At 37.3% G+C, this 22,647-nt stretch overlaps 1 long non-coding RNA gene across 1 annotated transcript in view; it reads left to right on the top strand.

Annotated features, from left to right (window-relative positions):
• Nucleotides 1-22,647, top strand: part of LOC110307995 — a 196,770-nt gene that overhangs the window by 42,277 nt on the left and 131,846 nt on the right. Inside the window, exons 4-5 of the long non-coding RNA XR_002379496.1 lie at nt 17,900-18,227; nt 18,965-19,080. This is a non-coding gene — a long non-coding RNA (uncharacterized LOC110307995). The remainder of the gene's footprint in view (nt 1-17,899; nt 18,228-18,964; nt 19,081-22,647) is intronic.

The following is a 22,647-nucleotide window of genomic DNA, read 5'->3' on the forward strand; positions in this document are numbered from 1 at the left end:
AAAAGATGGCCTAGTCAGCCATCACTGGAAAGAGAGGCCCATTGGACATGCAAACTTTATATGCCCCAGTACAGGGGAACACCAGGGCCAAAAAAAATGGGAATGGGTGGGTAGGAAAGTGGGGGGGAAGGTATGAGGGACTTTGGGGATAGCATTGGAAATGTAATTGAGGAAAATATGTAATAAAAATATTAAAAATTAAAAAAAGAAAGAAATTTTATTCCACGGAAGCTGCTTCCCTCCTGTTTATTAGTTTTATTCCCTCCTAGATCCTGTGACAATACAACCTTGACATTGTCTACATGCAATGCAATTTAAGACACAATTAGAGATGATACTCTGAGAAGACATTTCTACCATTCCAAACATAAGGTGTAAAGCCAGAATAAATTGGTTTAGTTTAATTTTAATTGATTTGTTTATGATCTTGGGCATCAAACTCAGTATCCCAGTCATGCATTTGAAACTCTCTACCACTGAGCCCCAGAACAGCTCAGCACATTGTTTAGTTGGTAAATACAGCATAGATATTTGGGTCTCTTTCACCTTTGGTTTCATAACAAATTGATTCCACTTTTGCTCAATGCATAATGATTATGTTGTGTTTATATTTTAAATTATAGCTTTTTAGCATCTTTATTTTTCTTTAGCATCATCCCAGCAAAACTAAAGCATGGCATATTTCACCCTTCCTAGAGATCTTTCAATGTGCCTAATGGTAAGCAAAACAATTGAAACTTCATAAATGGCTTCATGGTAGTGGATTTACCAGTGTTCATGAGATTTTTGGTGATTTTAGCTATTGCCACTGTCTTTGAAAAGGCATTTCTCAAGAAATGGGTAAGACAGCTTAGTCAAGAAGTACTGAGATACATTTAAAAGTTCATTTCTCACTACCTTTCAAGAACTTTTGGATAAATAAAATATTGAAGTTAAAAATCTTAAACAATTACAAGACAATAGAGATTTTAAAAATACCTAAGTGGAAAAGGTTTTTTTTTTTTTTTTTTTTTTGTCAAGATAAGACATAAGTTAGAAACCTAATTTGATATTTTTGCATTAAATGTGCATATAAAAAGCACCATAAACAGATTTAAAAGAAAAATAACACACTGAAAATAAATAATTTGTAAACACAAATTATATTGTAGAACAAGGAATAATATTCTTAGTATATAAAAAACTCATAAAATTAATGATAAAATTACTAACAACCTAGTAGAACACAGCAAGAGGGATATGAACAGACAGCCTATTGAAAAGATAATATAAATTGTGCTGTAAAAGATTTTTATAAAGCTTAATCTCATTCATAATAATAGAAATGCTATTAAAACTATAATAGAATACTATATATAAAGTTTCATGCAGCCCACTATTGTTGAAAATATGGAAAAATAAGTACTGTCATACATCATTTTTACTTTAGTCTAAATTGCCACAATCTCTTGTGTAAGCATTTAACAATATTTTCTGAATTTTAAACGCACATATCTTTTGACCTTAGAGTCTTTCAAAAAATCTCTTCTACAAATATATTCACTGAAAGAGAAATGCGTGCTGAAGAATATTCAAAGTACTATGTATTACAAATTATTGGAAGCACCTTACATATCCATTTCACTTAATTGTTAAATAGTAAATTTACACAGTGGAAACCACGCAGCCATTAAAAGGTACATTTGATATGACATAATATTTGGATATGTTAGTAAATGAAATATCTGTAAAAGAATATGTAGTGCCATAGTGGTAGACATTTATCTGGTATTTACTGGTGTATTGTACAAAAATCCAAATTTACTTGAAGGCATATTTAAGAAACTGATGAAGATAGCTATTTGTCCAATATAACTATGCGTAGTTTTCAAGAGACACTAAAAAGAAAATTGCCTCTCATTATTCTAGATGAAGATGCTGCCATGTCTGACTTCTGCTCTCTTTCCTCGTGTTGAGGGTGGCGGCTGTTTTCTTGCTATGTCCTCATCTGCTCTTGCATCAGTATACAGAACTCTTGCATCACTTGTGTCTGCAGGCTTCTTTTTGTATTGTTTGTTAAATCTCTATATAAGAACACAGTAGAAAGTAACCAAGGAGCTAAAGGGTCTGCAACCCTATAGGTGGAACAACATTATGAAGTACCCAGTACCCCAAGAGCACATGTCTCTAGCTGCATATGTAGCAGAAGATGGCCTAGTGGGCCATCAGTGGAAAGAGAGGCCCATTGGTCATGCAAACTTTGTCTGCCTCAGTACAGGGGAATGCCAGGGCCAAGAAGTGGGAGTGGGTGGGGAAGCTGGTGGGGGACTTTTGGGATAGCATTGGAAATGTAAATGAAATAAATACCTAATTAAAAAAAAAGAACATAGTCATATTGGATCATTCTCTGCCCTAAACTACTCATTCCAAATTGATTACCAACTTTAAGGTTCTATTTCTACATAAGGTCATATTCTAAGATACTGGTGGCTAGGGTGCTTCAACTTATGAAGTTAGGGATGATGCAATTCAGTAACAATAAAAACTGACTCACTTGTCCCTGCATTCCTACTGATCTTTGAACTTCATATGATATGTTATACTTGCTAAAAATAAATAACCACAACATCAATCTTATATTACATAAGTAAGCTGACTGTTGTTTTGTTGCAGAAGAAAAGGGAACATAATAATTTGTTCTGCTGGCTAACTTGAATCCTAAAATACAGTGTCAATAGAAGGGAGTACCCATTTCTGCAAATGTATGCTTAGATCTATGGAATATATTTTCTTTATTCAAGCGTCTACTGTGTGATTCTTTAAAACAGAAACCTTTCAAGGTGACTGACTTCAGAGGCAGTTTTAGTATTTCTTGCCAGTTAAAGAGAGTTATACCTGACCATTTTTATTAATTTAGCAGCTTAATACTGACAAAGTAGTAGAACAAGATTTTCATGTGCAACAATTTCGTTCTTTGACATTCTATTCTCCTTTGAGTTACATAGGTTGTGGATCTGCTTAACAGTGAATTCGCACTTACATTTGAATAGAATTTAAAATAGAATGAACAGAAATATTTCTAATGCAGTAACAGTAAAAAGACAGTTGTGTGTGTTACTCACAGATATTGTGTAGTTACCATGATAATCTAAATACTCTATGTGCTTCCTCTGCAGTTTCAAAAATAGCATGGATAGCTATTTTTCTGTGTTACACATGATATTGGCTCCAGAGAGTTCCCATACTACTACTTTAAAGCCTAAAGCAGTCAATGGCCATGATACCACATCAATATTCCTGATAATACAAGACTTCTGAAATGACAATATTAATACACATACTAATGTAGAAGTGAGGAAATCACACATCATCCCACCTTAGACAGGGAGTAAAAACACTTACAATCATTAGTGTTTTCCAGAATTGAGATGCCTAATTGATTATTCAGGACACAATGGTCAGCCCTGAAACCAGTAAGCAAAAAAGCCACCCTAAACAGACTCAATAGGTTTTATTTCTATATTTAAGCATACACACACACATACACATACACTCTCAAAAACACACTCACACACAAACTCAGACAACACATACTCACACATATAGACACAAACACACACACACAAACACAAATACACATAGTCTCACATACATTCATATGCATACACTCAAACACACACACACACACACACACACACACAGGATTTATTAGAGAAATACTGTTACTAGCAGCTACTTTTCTATCAGGCCACAAACTAACATTTCTCACTAGAAAGGGTGTTGGTGAGAGTGCTATTCTTCAAACCCTTTTCTTAGATTACTGATATTCAAAGCCACTACTTTTAGAAATATTCACATGAATAAATCAAAGATGGCTTTTATATAGATAGAGTAACCCCAGGCTTCAAGAAAATAGTGACTTATGAATATGACCATCTATGAACTCTGGTATGAAACTGTGTATCCATGCCTCTTCAACCCCAACACTCCATCTAACACTTAAGAAGTGTATCTTTGTGCACCACAGTAGAAAGCTGGATTAAGTACATTAATAGAAGGCAGTTTTAGCTAACTCTGTTAACTTGGAAAGAATGCACAGATATGTAGCAGAGGATTGCCTAGTTGGCCATCAATGGGAGGAGAAGCCCTTGGTCTTGCAAAGATTATATGCCCCAGTACAGGGGAATGCCAGGGCCAGGAAGTGGGAGTGGGTGGGTTGGGGAGCAGGGCGGGGGGAGGGTATAGGGGACTTTTGGAGAGGAAACTAGGAAAGGGGATAGCATTTTAAGTGTAAATGAAGAAAATATCTTATAAAAAATTAACATTTAAAAAAATCTGTTTGAACCCCCCAAAAAAAGAAGAAAAAAAGAAAAAAGAAAAGGGAAGAAAGAGAGAGAGAGAGAGAGAGAGAGAGAGAGAGAGAGAGAGAGAGAGAGAAAGAGAAAAGAAAAGAAAAGAAAAGAAAACAAAAGAAAAGAAAAGAAAAGAAAAGAAAAGAAAAGAAAAGAAAAGAAAGCATGGATTCTGGACTTAACAAGGAAAACCTAAGAGATTCCAATTATGTTTTCTCTCACATAGAATGTTTCGTTTGCCACCAACAAATTTATTTTATTTTCTATTTTAGTACATATTACTACTGTCCTTGTAACGTTTTGCCAGCAAAACACAACTGGATCCTTCTACGGCAAAGCTTTATTGCTTACTTATCAGGAAGACCCCGAACCTGGAAAATGGAGCTGCTTAAATACCCCAGTGTGACTTGTCAGCTCCTGATTAGCTGCTCACTCATCACTCCACTACTACGCCCCGGGATAGGCAGTGACTTGGCATGAATTTACTCCAGCACCTGTGCACATTGTTTGTTTACTAGTTAGGCACTGAGGAAGCCAGAGCCATCTTGTAATGGCAACTGTGCACGGCTTCCCACATACTATAACTAGAGTCATGCAGTTATCAAGTCAATTTTGGAATTCAGATTATGTATTATAGTAGATTCTATTTCTTCTTTCCTGTAACTAAGCATAATCCACAAATAAAATACCCTCAAGTGGTATGCTTGGCCTTAGATGAGGCCAAAGCAGCACATGTATATGCTAAGAGAACTCTAGATTCTGACTAGTGTCTTCAACACCAAGAAACAGACAGGTAACCACGCAAAATGAACAAAGGCTATATGGGGGCTTTTTGTGTCATAAATTGTGTTACTTCGTTTTGGCTCAGTCTTGGCCAGCTGGAGATGACTATTACCAATCTTATAAAGACACTTTGAGGGCTGGAAATAGTTTTGGAAAATTTATTAGCTTAATCTCTTTGGAAGCATGAAAGAATTGATTGTCCCAAAAGTTCCCATAATTGTGCGTCTTGGTGGTGACAGGTTTGCTATCTTGCCACTTTCAAGGATGACACTGTGAAGTGCATTTGTTTTTCTTGATAAGTAGGAGAATGATTTGAATTTAAGAGAGGTGGATAGGCATACAGCTGGTTCAAACTGGAAGCCTTTACTATTCTCCAGTAGGGATTCTCAACTAGACACCTCAATATGCATAAGGCAGGATTTTACTGGTGTGAGTTTGTCTCACCCTCAAGATGATTCAAAAGTGCACACTTTTTATATACTTTGTAATAAAGAAGCAGGCTCACAGCATTTGTATGACATATTTAAAGTCATCATTGCTGTGTCACATCTTGGGAGTTTAAACCCAGTTTAGGAGCTTTATCTCCACTCTCTCCTGCACATTAGAACTGTTTCTGAGGGTCTAAGGAAACAGACACATACACAGACACAAACAACAGAGAAAAAAAACTGAATTTATGGCACCGGAAAGTACTTGGCATATAGACAGCTTACCAAAGCTAGAAAGAAATTTTCCATTGGAGGAAGGGCTTCCTAGCTTCCTAGCACAGCCCTGTGCAAAAGCTCTGATTATATATTTACTTTACTGTCTGAGAAGGTATGTACCACATTTTTTCCCTGCAACTTGAGATATAGATTACACTTTAAATTCATTCTTCTTGCATGAAGTTTCTGGTGAGAAGGGACACTCACCTGCTTCAAAAGAGCAACAGCTACAATGAAGTCCCTGAGCATCTTGGATTTATTGCGTGAAACCTAGCCTATCCTCCATGCAGGGAAGTTAAACTGGCTTTCTTTGAAGGCATCAGTTTTCCACCAGGCACTCAGAGCTAAGCATGAAGACAAGCTCTCTGAGATGGAATGGGTGGCACTTATATTAATATCAATAATGCTGATTCCTTAGTCATAAAAATTTTCCTTAAGGAAAAAAATTATCATGTGGCCCAGGCTAATTTGATTCCTGAGATGTTTTCATTAAAAACAATAACAAGGATTAGGGGGTTAGCTCAGTTAACTTTACTTGTTGCTCTTGCAGAGAACTCAGGTTTGCTTCCCAGCATCCACATGGTGGCTCACAACTATGGGTAGTTCCAGTTTCAGGGGAATCTATTACTCTCTTCAGATCTCTGCGAGGGAAGGCATGCACACAGTGCATATCCATCCATACTGCAAAAACATTTGTACACATGAAATAATAAAATAAATAGATTATAAATTGAACATCAGGAATTTGTCATTTCCCTGTCTCTTATAACATTGTCCAAAGTAGATGCAAATGTTGTTTTCAGTGAGCTTTCTGAGACCACTTTTCATCACCAGGCTGGAGTCCTCGTTCAGCATTTTTAGAGCAGTCAGGGGTGGGGCCTTCCTGCTCCTCAGGCCCATTAATAAGCAGAGACCTGGCTCTGCAGCCCCCAGCCCCATCTCCCAGCACATTCACCCATCCCAGCATAGTAGTAAATCAGCCCTGTGTGTTTTCCTAATTTTAGGTTGGGTCTGACTTAACCCATCTAATAGGAAAAACATCTGGTATCCCTTTACTTTTAATCTGTTCTTTCCATCAGGAACCTTATCGCCCTGGGACCAGGTAGGAACAAGAGGCTGGTTCTTGTACCTGGATGGCTAGGACCATGTGCCGTCTGATATTAATCACAGCCTGCTTTTCATTTCTGTTTTACCGTCCTTTAAAGCTTTGATTTACAATAATACCTTGACATCACAATCAGTTTGGGGCTGTAAATTCCCTGATTAGTAAAAATCCTGAGTTGTGACACATTCTGGGTTAAAGGGATGTTTGAAGTTATTTTTTAATACTAAATTTAAGAGACTTTCTGTTAACTGTATTCCAAAACCTCACATCTAAGCTGTTAGCTGTTACCTTTGTATTATTGCACTATAATACACAGAGACATGCACACACAGAGACACATACACACAAACACACACCCATGTTATACACATACATGTATGCATATACTATTGTTTTAAAACCTCTAATGGAAACAGCTTGGAGGAAGTTGTGAAACACTGTCCTAGGAGCCAGTTTAGGTTCTGTTCATGGAGCAGTCATGATAGCACAGACCGGGTCATCTTTTGAGATGATTTCACACTACCATTTGACTTCATTTGTTAGTGGCTTGAGCCTCAGTATTCTTTAAAATAAAAAGGTACCAGGGTCATTTGGTTTCTAACATAAAGATTTTCCTTCTTAAAATTTAAAACTTGATGCTTTTTCCATTTTCAACTCTCCTCCTTCCTAGTGCCTTTCCTACCAGAACCTTCTATGTCTTCCTTTTCTTTTTTTTTTTTTTGGGGGGGGGAGGGGAATACTTTTGGTATAGTACAACGATGGATCTTCTGATTGAGTTCAGATCAATTACTACAAAGATGTCAAGCTCTCCACTTGGCTTTCTACTCCTCTGATATGGTTGGAAAATCACGGACAGTATAAGCTAACAGGGGACCATATAGGAATTAACTTCAAATAGCCCCAGGCCTAAAAGCTCTTCCCAAATCTACAGTATGTTAGGGGACTTCGACTCCCCAAAGTAACATAGCTGTTTATGCACTCCTGCCTCTCAGTTCCTTTTAACTGGGGCCCGAAGAGGAGCACATGGACAGCAGCACATCTGAAGCAGGAATTAATTATTGAAATCAATTATTGTGTCTTTCCAATGCCTGCAGACAGTCCTCAGCGAGTTGACATAATAAATATTTGTCTCAATGGCTGTCTCTGAGAGAAGAGATTGAAATAAATCAGAAAGAGGAGCGACAGACTTTCTCTTTGGTCTTATTCCATCTCATAGGATTTCAGGAAACTACTAGTTGGCAGTTGATAAAAAAGCAGATTTTAATTCTTTTACTCAGTGGACGGTGGCTGCTGGCCTTCTATACAGCCCAAAGGAGTTTGTTCATAATGTTGTTGTTCTTGTTTTGTCTTTCTGACACAGAGTAGTATGACAATTTGAAGGCAAGTCTAGTCTTTACATTGAAGGCAAAACCAGTGTCACTTGGCAACATCCATTCTCATATGTTGGTCCAGAAATTGTGGGTTTACTTGCAAGAATTCTATGGGTCATGATAAAAAGTCAGCTATACAAAGACACCCTTAATGAACTTGTCACTATAAAGAATAAATGCAAATGAGAGATCAAAGGGAGTTCTTCAAAGACCTCTCTCAGAACAGAGGGTCACCTAATGAACACAGTCTCCAATGTGAATGCATTTTCATAAATTTCTATCTGGGTTACTCTTTCTAGATAGTCAATTTTCATGATGTTTTTTAAGTCATACAACTCAACATCTATGAGAAACCTTGGCACTAAGAGACATACTGATTGGGGATATTGTTTTAGTCCACTTTGGATGCCATTTTAAAAAGCCTTAAGGCCTTAAAATGGTTGACTGTTTCCTTATAATCCTAGTGGCTGGAAGCCTTCAAAACAAAACAAAACAAAACAAAAAGACTGAGTTATTGTGTAGGAGGATCCAGTTCTTCAAAGGACACAGGAAGTCTACTGTGTCCTCATATGGTGCAGGGAACAAGGATCTTTTGGAGTCTTTTATAAAGGATATTAAGTCTATTCATTCTGTTTCTACCTCAGGACCCAATCACTCAGCTAAACTTCACTTCCTAATTCTTAAGGAATTTCTGTTACTCATTTAAGAATTTTTTTTTTGTTTTTGTTTTTTGTTTGTTCGAGACAAGGTTTCTCTATGTAGCCCTGGCTATCCTGGACACCACTACCAGGCTAGCCTTGAACTCAGAAATTTGCCTGCCTCTGCCTCCCAAGTGCTGAGATTAAAGGCATACACCACCATGCCCGACCCTTAAAATTTTAAGGAACGTGGGTGAAGCCAAAGTCCACACCATATGCTTTTTAGAAAAATCAAAGAGCCTTCATTAAAAGTAGAGTTTTGAAAAGAAAAAAAGAAATAAAGAAAAAAAGAAAAATCAAAGAGAAGAAAGAGATAAAAGAAGAAATGAATATATGTTGTTACCTTCAAAATTGTATTAATGGGTAAAAGTTAAAGTTCCCAATATATACAAAGCTGATACCAGAGACCCAAGAGGTTCCCAGGACCCAATAGTGAGGACATTAACCGAAATAACCAATAAAGGTGAGAAAGAACCTGTAGATTCCATATCCAGTGAATAGGCATGGCCCCCGATTGAGGGATGGAGCCACCCATCCAGCTCAAAAATATTAATCCAGAATTCCTCCTGTCAAAGGGAAATGCAGAGACAAAGAATGGAGCAGAAACTAAAGGAAAGGCTATCCAGAGACTGCCCCACCTAGGGATTCATCCCATCTGCAGACACCAAACCCAGACAATATTGCTGATGCCAAGAAGCATTTACTGACAGAAGCCTGGTATAGCTGTCCCCTGAGAGGCTCTGCCAGAGCCTTACTGATACAGATGTGGATGCTTGCCACCAACCATTGGACTGAACACAGGGGACCCCAATGAAGAAGTTAGAGGAAGGACTGAAGGAGCTGAAGGGGTTTGCAACCCCATAGGAAGAACAACAATACCAACTCGTCAGAGCCCCCAGAGCTACCAGGAACTAAACCATCAACCAAAGAGTAACTTGTGAGTGGTGGTGGGGACCCATGGCTCCAGCTGGATATGTAGCAGAGGATTGCTTTAGTGGGCATCACTGGAATGGTAGCCCATTGATCCTGTGGTGGCTCAATGACCCAGGGTAGGGGAATGTTAGGGTGCTGGGACAGAAGTGGGTGGGCTGGTGGAGGAGCACCCTCATAGAGGCAGAGGGAGGGAAGAGGGAATAGGGGGCTTGTGGAGGGGAAACTGGGAAGGAGGATAACAGTTGAAATGTAAATAAATAAACAAGAAGTGAAAAAGAAGAATATGGTATTTTTAAGGCAAACATTAAGAGAAAAGAATTGGATTCCCCAGCAACCAGTAAAGACGCCATGGCCTACTAGGAAGAAAAAGAATACAACACAGTGATGAGAGGAGAAATTGAATACACCCAAGGAAAGGCCTTACAGCATACACAGCTAGTTCACACAGTGGGCATGGATGAATCATTGACCTAGGCTGCCCTTCCAAAGTGTGCACACAAGGCACACGGCTGCCGCTGTAGGAAGTGGTAGAAGTAATGAAGGCAGCTTAAATCAGCACTCACAGTGTCTTTAAGATACCTTGCAGTATATACTACTGTATCTGGGGCACTCTGCAGTTTGGGAAAAAGAAAGCTCACATGTAAAACAAGGCATTTACTCTCTTTGCAATGCACATACATGATATTAACACATTGAAAAGTCAAATAGTACATATTCCTTGTACTATGAATTTTGTACCTGCAGTTTATACTTGTTGAAATTCTCCCCCTTCACTCATTTCCAGTCATTGTCCCAATCTCTGCATTTCTAGGCACATCTGTCTTCTCATTTTCTCCTGTCTCCTGTGCTACTTTCTTTTGGGATTCACAATCAACAGAGATTATGGCACCTGAAAATTATCACTTTGTAATATGGATTCTTAATAGAAAATTCTGGAGGCTCAGTTCTGGCTAGCACATGTGAATTGAAAAGAAATAAATATTCTTTTTGAAGGGTCAAGAGAAGCCATGGGTAATTTCATGCTGACCTTCCCTCTTATTTTCTTTTCTTTTTCTCCCTAGAACCAATGACAATGATTAAGGATGAGTCTTCCTCTTGCCTTTCAGTTCTAATAGAACCAACATCTCACTCTATGCTCTGAAGCCTGTATTTACTGAATAGCCAACTCTTAGATTGTCTCAGATGTCAATTTTAAAACCTACTTGTTACACTCTGTGAGTTAATTTATATTTCATTTTTTTTCTTCTCTATTGCACTGTTTGAAGCCTTGCCCTAAAGGTTCTGGGTATAATAATAGAAAATAGTGAAGGGTGTAGGAAATGAGCTGACCACAAGGAAAGATGAAAGACTAATATTGGGTGAGTTTGGAAAGTCCTGAATAGAGCTAGATCTTTGGTATGAGGGGATAGTAAAAGGCCCACATTATCAAGGTAAGGACCAAGAACATGCTGAAATTTCTAACAAAGGAAATTTGAATTCTGTTGTATGAAATTATTCAATCACTTGCTATGACTTCATCTTCATGCACATACTTTTCCCCCTAAAACTTCTTATTAGTCAAGAAAACATGTCATCAAAAATGTCTGTGGTGAAGCTTTGGAGGGTAATCAAAAGTACAGTCGCAGGGCGTGGTTGCGCACACCTTTAATCCCAGCACTAGGGAGGCAGAGGCAGGCAGATTTCTGATTTCGAGGCCAGCCTGGTCTACAAAGTGAGTTCCAGGACAGCTAGGGCTATACAGAGAAACCCTGTCTTGAAAAACCAAATAAACAAACAAACAAAAAAGAGTATGTGTCATAGCATGTAATACTATGCTATGGGGGTCTATGGGATCCCATTGGATAGCAACTCAAAAATCCATTACTCATTCTGGTACTGGGGGATTATTTGCTGCATCTGATGTCTAATTGATACATTCTTCCTCTCATGTAGGGTAGAGCATTAAAAGTCTTTTGGTATACACACACATATATATTTTAGGAATCCTCTACAGTATTAGATTTACATGTAGCCTCTTTAAAAGACCATTAGTGTTATTATTTCCTCCTTTAGTCCCTCCCATCTCCTGTTTCAGTTTTGAACTTCCTGATCTATTAGTCCCCTATAATCCTGAATACCCCCATGTTTTGCCTTTTGTCCCCTGAAAGCACCCCCCCATGGGTCTGTACTAATTTCCTGACCTTTGTGTGTTTTTCCAATTCAACATCTGATAATTTAAAGCTACATCCACAAATGAGAGAAAACTTGGCTATATGCCATTTTGTGTCTATGTTACCTTATTCAGAATGATCGTTTCCCTTGCAATGTTAGTGAGGCCAATAATGTCTACTTGATAGATCATAAACCCCACGGAAGAACCCAATACTGTTAGTTTGCTAAATGATTGTAGTATTAAGATGACTCCTAATGTCTTATTACCCATAGGTCAGTGCGTTTTCAACTCTCACCAGAGAAGGTTCTTCCTTTACTACATGAAACAGAGAGGATGCTGATAGTCAAATGCAGAGAAGAAGGGAATTTGGAGTGATTTGCACTGAATGAGAAGTATATGTCACAACCAGCAAGGCTGAGGGAATTTCAAGGAAGAAAAGACAGAAAGATGGTAAATCTAGAGTTCGAGAACAACTTAAATACACACACACACACACACATGTTCACTCCAGGTTTACCAGACATAGCAGTACAGTTGCACATATCAGGTCACAGAAATTATGACAATGTGTACAAAACTGGCTCAGGATCAAGCCTAACAAAATCTCAGGGTTGTAGGGGAGGATAGGTGGGCAAGTATTACCCCAAGCTGAGGAACTGTTGACAATTGATAGCTGCTAGGAGAGACAAAGTCAGTCATTTTTAATGATGCAACCCTGGTACATCATTGACCACACACCAGGGCAGGCAAAATTACCAAGAATAGTTGGCCAACACACAGTTGAGTGGGTGGGGAAAAGCAAAAACAAACAAAAGGCAAAAAGAGTTTGAGTGGGTAGGGAGGTAGGAGTGGAGAGGGTAAAGATTGAAGGAATATAATCAAATACATCATATAAAGTTCACAAAGAATTAATACAATATTTAGAAAATTTTAAAGTATCTTAGAAGTACTTGTTTACATTGGAGATATCTTTTTGTTAGAATAGTTGCCTAACTTACACACGGTTTGATCTTTAGGATTGGTACTGTGTTGTATACCTATAATCATAGTACCTAGAAAATGAGGATTTTTAGATGTTCCAGGTCACCCGCTTTGTTTACTATTTATTTATTTAGAGAGGACTGGCTCTTTTTTCCACTTATATTCTTTTTAAAAATTTTTTATTGGTCATTTCATTTATTTATATCTCAATGTTATCCCCCTTCCCAGTTTACCCTTTGCAAACCCCCTATCCCTCCTTCCCCTGCTTCTATGAGGGAGCTTCCCTATCCCAACTACCCACTCCTGCTTCATCACCCTATCATTTCCCTATGCTGGGGCATCAAGTCTTCAAAAGACCAACGGGTTCCACTCTCATTTATGCCAGATAAGGCCATCCTCTGCCACATATGCAGCTGGAGTCATGGGTCCCTCCATGTGTATTCTTTGGTTGGTGGTTTAGTTCCTGGGAACTCTGGGGGTCTCTGATTGGTTGATATTGCTGTTCTTCCTGTGGGGTTGCAAACCCCTTCAGCTCCTTCAGTCTTTCCCCTAACTCCTCCACTGGGGTCTCCTGTGATCAGTCCAATGGTTGGGTGCAGCCATCCACATCTGTATCAGGAAGGCCCTGGAAGAGCCTCTCAGGGGACAGCTATACCAGGCTTTTATCAGTAAACACTTCTTGTCATCAGCAGTGGTGTCTGGGTTTGGTGTCTGCAGATGGGATGGATCCCTAGGTGGTGTAGTCTTGGGATGGCCTTTCCTTTAGTTTCTGCTCCATTCTTTGTCCCTGGATTTTCTTTTGACAGGAAGAATTCTGGATTAATAGTTTTGAGGTACGCAAGTGGCCCCATCCATCAACTGGGAGCTGTGCCTAACTTCTGGATATGATCTCTACAGGTTCTCTCTCCCCTTTGTTGGGTATTTTGGCTAATGGCATCCCTGCTGTGTCCTTCTTTCCTGACATCTGGAACTTTCTGGTGGCTATCCCATTCCCCATCCCCATTGCTACACACCTCTGTTCAATTCTTGACCCTCTGTACATCTCTCCAGTCTCCTCCCACACCTGATTGTGCTACACCCTTTTCCCCTCCCTCTCCTCTTTTCCTCCCAAGTCCCTCCCATGCGTCTACCTCCCATGGTTATTTTGTTACCTTTTCTAAGTTGGACTGAAGCATGCACACTTTGGTCTTCCTATTTCTTGTGTCTTTCTGTATGTTGTATCGTGAGTATTCTGAGCTTTCCCCCCTAATATCCACTTATCGGTGAGTAGGTACCATGTATGGTTTTTTTGTGACTGGGTTACCTCACTCCAAATGATATTTTCTAGTTCCATCCATTTGCCTGTGAATTTAGAGAAAGAAAAAAGGGGATTCTTGTTTAGAAATTCCAGGACTTTTTTAATGTGTTGCTCATATTATTTATAAGCAGAGCCTGAATGAAGAATTTTCACGTGTGTTATTAAATGCAAACCACCAGGAGAAAGGTGAAAAGAAAGTAGGATATGCTTGGGAAAGAATCTAAACAACAATGTGGTTGACAGTCTGATTTCACAAGGAAGTCTGAAGTAAAAATTGCAGTATAGCCTTTTACCTAGTAAAGATTGAGATATTTTGCCTTCCTTGCATGTCAGTCACTGGCTGCAGGCTTCAAGTTTGATCTGTGAGTGTTTGTGTATGTGTGTGCACACAAGCGCACATGTATGCATGCATGCATGCATATATATGTATGTATGTGTGCATGTATACACTTCTGTATATGTGTGCATGCTCCTCTGTATCTATGTATAGGAGTTTCCTGGTGAGTTGGTTCTCTTGGACAAGGCTTTGACCTTTCACAGGAGCTCATCTGACCTAAGAAAGGTGATGTGGTTAGGGCACCAAAGGTAATCACTTTGAAGCTTTCAAGGTTTAAAAACTTATACACACACACACACACACACACACACATATACATGCATATATATGTGTATATATATATATATATACATGCATATATATGTGTGTGTGTGTACATATTTTAAATAAGGATTTGAAATGTTTATTTTAACGTCAATCTTTTAACATGTTTAAATTTTACCATTAAGTTAGCATCTTAATACCTTTAATACAGTAACAGCAATTAGCACCCATCTATGAAGTATACATTCCATATTCTACACTCAGACAAGATTCTTAGTTTTTCAACAGATCACTTTTCTTACACTTCTGATGCTTGAAGTATTTCCAGACAATGTAAATATGTATGAATTCTAACATTAAGTTAACCTTATCTTCTGACAAGAGGTGCTATAAGTAAATAATATGTATATATTTTGGGAATTTCTTCTCTACGTCTGTTCACTTTAAATACTTTCAAGTATGTGTTTTGAAGATGTAACACTTGAATTTACCCACAATTTCCAGAGAGTGAAACATTAATTTTAATGAACATGTGATAGGGAGTATAAGTGAGAGAAAGTAAAGTTGGCATTTAGAAAGTGACAGAGCCATGGACATGCTATAAGCAGACACATTTTGGTTGCCTTTTGCATTTGGACATTAGTTCCAATCACCTTATAAATGGCTTTTGAGCTTCAGCATCCAAAGAAGTTAATCACTGCGCGCTAAACACTAGGAAAGGAGAATGTGCATGCTGCTGGAGTCTGGGTACATTTTTTTTTATAAGGACAAGTAACAAAACACAATTCAATTTATCATTCAGCATTAAAAAAGAAAGGACAGAAAATCTTGTTTATAAGAAATCATAAATATAAATCACTACAAAGACCCGATTTTCTTCTCTACTCTTCCATCTTAATGTATCACTTGGATTTATATAAGGAACCATAACATTCTCTATGTAAAATTTATCATTTTCCCCTTTCTACAATGACAAGGTATATTAGCTGTCTTTGTCTATCAAATGCTGTTAGAAAGGGTTTGAATCGTGTGTGTTGCAGAAGGATTTATCCTACATTGTGATGGTTAATGCTTCTTTACTGGCTCACTAGGAACCATTTGAAGAGCTTGAAACTTGTTATTTTCACATTGGTTCTGTACATATGTCTCCAGAGTGTGGGAGCTTCACTAACAACACATTTGGTCTGAGCAGATGTCCTGCATCTCTAGAGGTTGGGGAGTTCGTTATTACAGACAGCCCACCTAACATCCATTTGTTGAGACTCTGTTAGGTATATTAAAATACAATCCAAGATGTCTAAATGAGAAGTTTGTTTGGTGAGCTATAGGATATTTATATTTCCTCCAGACTAGAGAAAGTTTCATTTCAATAGCAGCAGCCACATTCAAGTGATATATATTTGTAATATTGACTACTACTATATGGGTACTACTGTCAGCTTTTACTGTTTCTTAAAATTAATATCCGCAAGCAGCACATAATAGACATGATCTTAACCATGTTTTTGTTCCAGGAAGGAACTGTTATTGCCCTATAGAATATGAAGAAAAGATGGAAGCAGGCATGGGTGAGGCAGTGACATCCGTAAGTGTGTTTGAGTCGAGATATATCTTCACAGTCACTTTCTGCTGGCAGAAATGATTGTTCTCTTCCAGAAGAAAAAAAATCTACAGTAGGATTAGTTAGATATCAAAAAAAGCATTTCATAAAGCAAGGATCTTAAAGAGAAAATGATAAAATATATTAATTTTATCAAAAGAAATATGACTCCTAAGATGGCAATTAATTTTTAGTTGAGAGGTGGTGAATGGAGGTTAAATCATGAATTCACACGTTCCCTTCGATCATCAAATCAGCACTCTTAAATTATCTTCTTCAAAGGCTCAAAGTCACTTGTTGTTTTATGCTTCTCTCGTGTCCCCGGTGCTAGCATATTAATGGTCTTTGCCATTTGTAGAGTAGCAAGCAGCCAGATCAATAAGCATGCTTAGCAGCTTGCCATTAAAATTGATCTGTACTATCCTTCCGATTGACGTCATATCCAGCTGTAAATATCATCAAGTAAAGTTGTCAACTCATTTTCATTATGAGTGTTTTTCATCTCAAAAGATGGACTTCAGTTGGACAGCATGCTAAGACTTGTCTTCCTTGTTTCTGACATTTCCTCGATTGCATCAAGAGCATATTTAAAGGAAACATGAGGATTGTCTTTACAATTGAAGAGGCCACAGACAACAGCAGCAATGACAACAAACAAAAGGATGACAACAGAAGAGAAACATCTTCACAAGCTATAATGTCACACGTCAGTGTAAAAGGCTGAGGTGGCAACTGTATGATTCTTTGACGTGTCACTCAAGCCCCAAGAGGCCATAAATATCGATGCCATACCCTTCGAAGGACACATCTGCAGTAGGTTTTCCCACTAAGTCTTCAATTCATATATGATTGCTCATCAAAAATTCCCTCTGAGAAAAGTCCTGCTGCCACTTGACAGTTGCTGTGGTTTCCATTCTGTCGTAGACAGAATCACTATCAAGTATTCATTCTCTTGAAAAATTTGGAAAGGCTTCATTTTTTCCTCTGATAGATTGTCACAATGTATTTTGCTTTATAAAGAATTCAAAGTACAGTTCAAGGTCTTTATCCCCTATCTCGCCAGCTTCTGTCCAAAGTGAATGCATAAAAACTAATAGTATCATAAGTCACTAAAAGCATATTTATTCCTCATTGGTATAAATGTAATAGGCTATATGTACATACATTGAAAATAAGCAGGCAAGCACAAAAGTGCCAGGATGATAAGATATGCACAATAATTAGAAAGGTTATTAGATTATAAGATAAAATGATCATTACATATTTGGATATTGTTAATCTTATTTGCAAAGAGTCATCATCATCCATCTTTTTCATTAAGACTTGGTTTTCTTTCCTTGAAAGGTATCACAGGAACCATCCGTGTAACTTTCACAACATAATTTGCTGCAAAAATGCAGAGTGTAGTCTCTATCGGATCTTCAAGTGCTGTGTGGAACCTCTGTCAAGATGCATCTTTCATGTTTCCATATTACGTAAACATTCATTTTTAGGAGCAACAAGAACCTGCTTTGTGGATAATGAAAAATGATGCTTGACTATATTTTATAGAGGAGGAATTTTAATCCAGCAATATGTCTGCTCTGGCAAGGAACCACATCCAAAGATCCAGGTCTGTGTGATCTGGGTGGAACACAGACATGACCTACACCTTTAATCCCAAACAATGCAGGTAAGTTTAGTTTGTATAAGGAGGCAGCCGTGTTTTAAATTGATGTCTATATGTCTCATGACAAAGTGACAAATCTGCAGAAGGTTTGAAAGAATTAGTCAGAGAGAGGGTCTGCCCAACTCTCACAAGAACAGACAGAATGGAGGGCAGTTCTGTGAGTGTAGTTCAGATGAGTTTAGGCAATGCAATGGAGTTTATTTGGGCTCAGTTCAGTGTATGGAATTCAGGGTCAAGCTTTCCAAACAGAGCAATTCAATGAGAAGCTGAGAGAAACTAGTTTGTGTCAGTCAGCTTAGAGAAGACTATGAGCCAGAACAGCTAAGTTGAACCAACTAGCAATTAGATATGGTGAATAAAGTTACTTCTACATTTACTTTGTAGTTTAGGCTATTCACAAGCTGTGGATTGAATTTAAATGGTTCAATAGAGAATCTAATAAATTATAACAGCATAAATATGCTGCATGTGTGTATTTTGATTTATTGTTTTTAATCACTATTACTTACTTTATAACATGTTTTAAATTTTCTCAAACCCTTTATGGAAAGCAAAAGAATATCACTAATTTTGAAGAAAATATTTTTATGAATATCAGTTTATGTCTTTTAAAACTATCTCAACTGCCAATGAAATAAAAGTCATGAACTAAGGAAATGAAATAAGACACCTCAAGAAACTGTGTCACCGTTCATAGTACTACTAATAGTGATATTTTGTGGATTCCTCTCTCATAACAGAGACTAGAAGATTTCTTATGTCACTTTTTATCTGCACCACCACTTTGCCTTTAAAGAAGATGTATCCCAATTTTCAAGACCAGACCTTATGTACTGTACTGAAGATTATCCGTTAGGTAGGTGGTAGAGCCAAGAGTGGAATTCCTCACATAGAATAGGGAAATAAGTCCAATAGACTATGGATTGTAGAGTAGTATACTTTCAATGAAAATTTCTTAGTTTTGTTTTCTTGATGGCTGACTGATGGCCAAGAGTAAATACTAAAGATCCTATATTTGACATAGGATTAAAAGAACAAATCAGTAATATTATGGAACATAATGAAAAGTAGAAGGCATATCTGATATTTTGAATCATCATATAGTGTGTATAATACAATAGTAAAATAGTTATATAGTAAAATTATTTAGGTTCATGTTAATATTTGCATTGTTTAAATTACATTCTGTGATTAAAGTGATAGATATTTGTTACCTCATAAGTTTTTTATATGTGAGTATACATAAATTTTTCCTTGAATATTTTATGTCTGTAAGATTTAAGTCTCAGAAGCTGGGATCAGAGGGACAATTACTTAAACAATTGAAGATAGTGTGGATGGAGTTGGGAGGTGAATCCCTACCTGGTGCTGGAGTTCATCATCATATTAAACAATGCTGATAAATAACTATTATTTGGTTCCTGATCAAATTTTTGAGTTGATTCCATATTGTATGACTTTACTCTGCCAACTCCCAGCTATATGTCAATACAACTGATCACTTCTTTCATAAAATATTTTCTTTAGTCAGCTTTCAAGATCCTTATCTTAGAATTTGTACAGCATGTCTGGCTAGACCTTCTGTCTGTCTGCTGGCTGTTCCTTTATCCTCATTAGTTTTTCTCCACCATTGGCCATCTCTCACTCCCTTGACAAAATCATCACAGACCATAGCATCAAAAATATATTTTTATCCTCAGACTCCTAACCTTCTGATTATAAAATCCAAAAAAAACTTCAAAATTAAAAAAAAAGATGTTTGCTAAGCATCTCAAATGAAGCATGTCCAAGTCTGGATGTTATCCTTCTCTTTCTGGACATGTTCTATGCCTGTCTTTCCATCTCAGTTGAAGTTAGTGACATCTTCCCAAGGACTCAATCTGATCCCCCTGTTACAGTCAAGTATTCCTTGTACTCCCCTTTCATATTCAATAATCATTATATTAGCAAGTTCTTTTGTCCCTACAGCTTTAAGAACTGATCATAGGACAGATTCTCATAGCCTCTACTGCTCTCCGGTGTGAGTTTTCATTGTTTCTGCAATTGTCACAGTGGCCTCTTGACTGGTATCACGTCTACTTATATTCCTTACAATCAGCATGGAGACCATTGTGATTCTTCTAAATCGCAGCTGACACTGTATCAGTTCTCTATTCAAAATCTACACAATGGTCTATGTTTCACTCACGGAAAACATTAGTCTTGAAAGTGGTTGTCATGGGCCTACACATTTTAGCTCAGTCTTAATGAATGATAACTGACTCACAATCCTTCACTGGCTGTTAGCAAACATTCTGATTAGCTTACTTTCTTTTTGCAGGCACAGAAATATTAAACAGCTTCAGCAAAGCATTGCTTTATAACACACATTTTTATTTTAAAAATTTCTCGGCCTTTTCCTATTTGTATACTTTTAATAGTTGAGTTTGTATCATGTGTTCAACTTAGTGTCATTTTATTTAAACAGGTTAAATAAACATTATTTATTGTTAAAAAAACAAAACAAAACTGTACTTAGTATAGAACAGATCCTTGTATCTAGAGGAGAAATCATTTTAAGAAGTCAGAGAAATACCCAGGGAGCTGAAGGGGACGGAAGCCCCATAGAAGGAACATCAATGTGAACTCATCAGTAACTTTAGAGCTCCTTGGAACTATACCACAAATCAAAGAAAACCCATGGTGGAACTTGTGGCTATATTTGTAGCAGAGGATGGTCTAGTCAGTCATCAATGGGAGGAGAGGCCATTGGTCCTGTGAAGGTTCTATGCCCCAGTATAAGGGAATGCTAGGACCAAGAATGGGAGTGGGTGGGTTTGGGAGCAGGTGAAGTGGGGAGGGTATAGGGAATTTTTGGAGGGGAAACTAGGAAAGGGGAAAACATTTTAAATGTAAATAAAGAAAATATCTAATAAAAAATTAATTAAAAATAAACAAAAAAAAAAACCTTTCATGCTGAAACATTTTTTAAGCCCAGTGCCTTCCTTGCCTCCCAAGCATTTTAGCTTCCTTCTTACCTGTCCACAGATAATAAAACAATATGAATTTGTGAAGAACACTGAGTATCTCTTTGTCTAAATCATAATATATTCTTGAACTTCCCATCCTGTTTTAAGGAACCCTCGAACTTAATCTATTAATTTTATTATTCTTATTCTGTTTTATCAAGAAAACAACAGGTACTCTTTTAATGAGTGGCTTAATTTTCTCCAGTCTTGATTAACATTTTATATTGCCTTGGGTTTTCAATCTGTTTTGAGAGTTTAATCTTCCCTTCCCAAGTTCTGTATTCATTTTTTCCCAGGTTGACTTGATTCATTCTCAATTAATTAATTTACAATTAATTAATTAATCCTCCCTTGACAACCGTGTTAGTGGCACCACAACTCATATTAATGGTATACTGCCGGTTGTAATTAAAATCAATATGAAGTTCTTAATGACACGTTCTTATCTTCTAGAGATACTGAAGCCTTGATAGAATCCATTCTAATTTTAGATCAGATCCATAAGAGCTAATATAATTTTAAAGCATAAATTTAATAGCAATTGTACTATATCTTAAACTAGAATATACTTAATATCATTTACATGCTTGTAGATTCCAGTAATCACCACATTGACTGGGAGAAAAATCAAACTAACACTGTTTTTCTTACTCAGATAACCAAACCCTTTCACTATATATCACCCACTTCAGATTTCAGGATGTATGCTCCATCTATTCAAGTGCTATCTAATTTGCTAGATTTTACCATGATATAAATTTCAGATGTTTCAATTATTCAAATTATTTAGAGTAAGAGATTCATTGGAACAGGTTTTTCTTAGTTTTGTTGATGAACATGACACTGACCTGAAGTAGCATGTGGAGGAGAGGACATCACTTTTGTGTCCATGCAGACTGGAGCAGTCCTGATAAAGTTTTATAGTGAGCTGTCGCATGGATTAAGCCCTCCCCATTAAAGATCTGCTTTGTAGTCATCGTATCTTATGGCTGGAAAAGTGGGGACAGCTAGTTCAACATCAGTTGAAATTTGGCATGCAATTTTATATAGTGTAAGCCTTGTCCAACTAATGATAGTTTGTGTGATTTTTAAAAGATGTTGAGAATCACATGTTGTAAAGTTGAGGAGAATGTATGTGTCCTTGTAAAAAGGAAGGCCTAGAATATACTCCCAACAGGCTAGTTCTCTAAAAGCATGTTATTCTGTATGTGTTTCTTAGACTAGTTCACCCTGTCCAGCATGACAACTTCTGCATTTGTCTCTCTATTCAACATATAAAAGAATCAACATCTAGGGATATTATCAAATTCTATATAAACAAACAAATTCTATATAAACACACAGGGACTTATCCCAGTGTGGAGATGTGTATACAAAGTTTATAGTAATTAGTAATTCTTTTTTTTTTTTTTTTT

This window comes from Mus caroli, chromosome 2 (genome assembly GCF_900094665.2).
Source record: "Mus caroli chromosome 2, CAROLI_EIJ_v1.1, whole genome shotgun sequence".
Classification (NCBI taxonomy): Eukaryota; Metazoa; Chordata; class Mammalia; order Rodentia; family Muridae; genus Mus; species Mus caroli.